Consider the following 4,971-nt stretch of genomic DNA (forward strand, 5'->3'; position numbering starts at 1 on the left):
CAGTAGACGTTGCAAACCGTTTTTGCAGCATGGATTGAATTTTTTTCTGCATAAAATTTCAAGTTGAACTTCCAACGTAATCCTTTTACGAATCCATTAGACACTGTTGTTTTCATTTCAGTGTAATGGCTCATATCTTGTCATATTGGATGAAATTAATGCTCCAATTTAGATTTGTAGCAGCGGAGATACACAAGAAACCTCGCATCAAATATAGCAAAACAGTAGAATCATAGGACTGTAGTAATGCTCTGGATCCGCAAAAAGTTGTGGGCTTATAACAACGGATGGAAGAATGGAAATGTAACGATGAAAACAGAATGGATGTAGAAGGATGGAAGTTGTACGATATGGAAATATTGTAGGATTAAAGTTAGTAACAAGACACAAGGCAATATTTATGAAAAACGAAGTTAGGTGAATAACCCTAACCCACTAACAAGATAGAGATGGAGGAGGAAGCGAATAGTTGAGAGTGCGAAAAAGATGCGCAGAGCAGGGGGTCGTGGATAGGTGTTGAAAAAGTTGAGTAATGAAAACGTTAAAATACAAATTTTAAGAATAGATGTTGAAAAATTACGAGCTGTCGGATTTATATTAAAGTGTTAGATTAAATTTAATCTAAAAAAATTATATACGTATCATGATTTTAATTTTCAGAATTGCTAAAATTTATCCGAATTTTCATAAGAATTCAATTAGTTTGTATTCTGGAAATAATGGTCATACTTTAAAAGCTATATCAAAGCGGAATTTTGTCACAAGTTATCGTGACGCAGGGTATACCTGTATGATTTGTTGTTTTCCTTTGGGATATTGTCGACGGATTTTGACATCTTCGTTTCGCGTTGTCCCTTAACTTGTTCGTTAAAAAATGCGCCCTATTTTAAAAGTCTTCCTTTGGTATAGTACTTCTCGTAATTGACTGCTTACACTACTGTACAAATTAGTTCTTTGAGGACTTTTGTGTGGCGAAGAAAATCAGCTGAAGTGGTGAGAAATTGAAAGTGCCTGTGATGAAGTCTTTGAAATGAACTTTCAAGAGGGTGTCAGTAAATTATATATGTCCGGCAAACATTTCATTAACAAACAAGCGTTCCAACCTGAAATCATGATGCTGAGCTGGTACTATTGACGTCAATAATAATCGTATCTAACGTGACCTTTGGACTTTTTTCTTTTGTTTATTGTTGCAGTGCCTTATACTGTCGAGTGGTAGAGATAAAAGAAAACTGGCAGTATCATATTTTCCAATTAAATTGGTTTGCCTCCCACTGTTTTCCCTTTTTTAAATGCAATTTTGCTTTTTCTTTCTCCGCCCCTCGCTTTAAACATTTTTCTTCTTTCTTTCTCTTGCTCACTCGTGCGCGCTCTCAGCTTCATTGAATCCTATTGGTGATGAATAATAAAATTAAGGTGGTCATATGGAAAAAATCTTGGTGCTTTCTACACAAAGAACATACATGATGTCCGGTATAGTACATTTAATGTAACGAAACTCCTCTTAAAATGAACAAAATGACATCTGTAATGGAAAGAAAATTATTAATGTTAATGATATATTATCAAGAAAGGTAACGAAAACAATTCAGAAATTAAAATTGATTGGAGGCATAAACTGAGGAGTCATCTGTTTTGGGAATGAAATTTCAAATTTAAATGGAATTGTTTTGACCAACCAAAATTGTGAAAGTGGGTTAGACTAAACGAAGCGGAAGACGCACTAAAACTGGAGATACGTCAGAGAAAGGATCTAAGAAAGAGTTGAACGGTTGAACGGGGGATGGTGCTGTAAACTGTAAAGATGAGCGACTAAGAAAACCCCCTGCTTATTCTGATTTCAACAGAGATCGATTTGGGGTTTCATCCTTCTGAGGATTGATAAAAATAAGTACCAATGAGGTACTGTGGTCATCTTAATCGGATGGGCCCTCACAACAAACGTTTCTGTCCTTGTGCTTAGAGATCGTTCTGTTATCACTGGAGTAGAGAACAGAATACCTTGCATTGTTTTAATAGTATCGAATTTTGATACTGCCGAGCTTGAATATGTCCGTCATTTTTAAGTCAATTTTATGAGTGTCAGTTATTTTTTGTAGATGATAAAATCAAATATAGACCTTTACCCGGAATTTGTGGCAGAACGAGCGATTAAAAAAATTATCTGTAACATTGTCAAGTCACTTTACGTTTTGAATTCAAAATCAAAATAGAAGTCTACTTTGCCTCTGAACTTTCCAGGATCGATAAAAAAAAATGTTCATATATTATGTTGGTTTAATTCACTATCTCCAATGCTTCCATGAGCCCCGTTTGCTTCTGTTGAAAATCATTATCATGCATCTGTAGAGGCAGGGCTTTTGGCTCCATCAGCGCTCATTCTAAGCAACGATTGTTAATTCCTTCTATGCTATCCTTTAACGCTACAAAGGATAAATGGTTCTGCTCTTCTCTCAATTTCTTGAGTAGATGAAGATAATTGTGAATAAATAGTAGTTTCACTAAAGCAACCGATGAATTTTTTTTTTTTCTTTTTTTCATTTAAGAGATAAATTCCATAAATGATGTCGACTTGACCTCATTTCCGAATTCTTAACGATAGCTTTACCTTCAGCTGCTTTGTTAGGAACAGTGAACTTCCCACATCCCCCTATTTCTTATCCCAGCCTGAAACGCCATACACTTTCTAAAAATAGGATTCTTCACAACTTCCTCTGCTACGTGGAAAATAATGAATATAATACATTTTTTCATGTGAAAACAGTTAAGAAAAGCTGTGCCTAACGTACTATTCGGTTCTCCTGCGCAAAAAAGCATTCTGCATCAAATGAAGTTTTAGTTATTCAGAAATATTTGAAATTTTTCTATTCTAACAAGAAAAAATCCTAGTCAGTGGGAAATGTCAATTTTTTTTCTTTACATAAAATAGCATTCCTTCCAGGATTTAACAAAAAGCCATTGCCTCATTAGCTTATTGGGTAGTGTTAAAGTTATGGGAAGTTATTAATGACAAATTTGTAGATTTTTTTTTACAAAAAAAATGTACTGTATTGACTGTTTTTTGAGCCACTTCTTCACTGCAGTTTCACTTCCTCGTCACTGGACTATCATCTCTTCGGCTCCATGAAAGATGGTTTGAGAGGCAAACATTATTCCAGTCACGAGGAATTTTACGGGGCAGGGATACATGCTCTCATTCGAAGGTGGAACATTGCTGCTGAGAGCAACGGTGACTATGTTGAGAAGTAGGGATGTAATCCACAGAGGACCAGCTTCATTTTGACGTATGATACATGTTCCTGTGTTGGTAATTATACCGGTCCTAAACAAAATGGCATTTCTTTTTGACTCACCCTCGTACATACATAATTTATACAAATAGTCTTATTTAACAGCACTAAATGAAACATACATGCAGAATATTAAATATGACAATGGCAATTTCGGGGGAGGGGGGTTGTGTGCAATATTGTACAGGGTCGTGCTTAGCAAGATTCATATATTTTTAAGCTCTGAACTGCTGTTAATTTATGATTCAAAACTGCAACACATTTAAAATTTGTATATTAACTTATTTACCTTTGGGTCTTTTCGAGAGAAAGGTGTGTGTGTGTTTTTGTGAGTGTGTAACGACAACTATGTGCTATAAAACCCTGGAAATGATTAATGCATTTTGCGTTCTTTTTAAATGTCTGTGCTCTGTCTGTTTCTGATAAGTAGAAGTGACATAAATGTATATGTGTGAAAAAAAAATACGAAAAAAATTATGAATATATTTATTCTAGTGTTTCTTTCGTGATCATTTTAACTGACGTCTGTATAATGTTTACCAGCGTTTCTCACTTAATTTAACCACTCTAATATTTTGGTAGCAGCCTTACCTGAATATAGAAGATCCAAATCGTTTCAACTGGGGTCGGGGTGTTACGTCCGCATTTGAGTCGTTGAGTAGCTGCCTCGGCAGACAGTCGTGACGTTGTAGGGGCTGGGTCGGGCAGGTCCTGCCTGGTCGAGGGCCATGATGGGTGTCACTTGGCGGGTTATTTTCAAGAATATTAAAGATAAAATTTGGCGCAAGTTCATCAAAATAGATATAGAAAATTATTATTCATCTATCAACGAGATTATTCTTAATAAGGCCCTTATATATGCTATGAAAAGGGTGAAGCTGACATATAATGAAGTTAAAGTAGTGCTAACAGAGCTAAAATTTGGCACAATTCAATGCCAAAATTTGGCACAATTCCTTCCGGGATCTTCCGGATGTGTCTTGCTGCATACCTCTCCCACCTTCTCTCCAGGGAGTGGAGTCTTGGCTGTTTCAGACTTTCCCAGTGGATGAGCAGTTGCAGAGTGACTATCTTCTTTGTGAGTCTTCTCTGGATTGCTTCGGGATCCGCTATTAATTTCACACTGGTGGGTGACCATGGCTGTGAGTGGTGGTCCGGGCGGATGAGGGCGAGTGTCCTCCAGAGGACCATCATGCGATTGGTTTTCGTCTGACTATCCGTTCCATGACTTTGCTAACAGAACTACGATCAAAGGCATTCCTGTTATTGCCATTCTGTTTTTTTCTTCAAGCATAGTGCATCCATAACCACCTTATTCAACGTACCCTCTCTATTCTTAATAAAATAGGACGTGATTTAAGAGATTTAGCTTCTTTTTCAGCAAGTACAACAAATGCGTAGTTGTCTCTAATTCATTTGTCTAAAAGTACTGAGCTTATGAAAGGTAATAATAGCTTCCTCAATTCTTCAAAAAATTATTTCTTTTTCTATGAACTGACCAGGAATTTTGTGGTTAAAAATATCATAAAATGAACTAAGGCTGCAAAAAGAAGTTCTGGGAGGAATTCACTAATCTTGGATATAGTATGAAGCTTTAAGCATTTTCTGTTTGCTACATTTCGTAATTACCCTACACGCTTTGCCTTTCATCTGTTTCTTGATCGATACAATAAAATGCCAC

The sequence above is a fragment of the Octopus bimaculoides genome, chromosome 26, assembly GCF_046866305.1.
Source record: "Octopus bimaculoides isolate indiv1 chromosome 26, ASM4686630v1, whole genome shotgun sequence".
Lineage (NCBI taxonomy): Eukaryota > Metazoa > Mollusca > Cephalopoda > Octopoda > Octopodidae > Octopus > Octopus bimaculoides.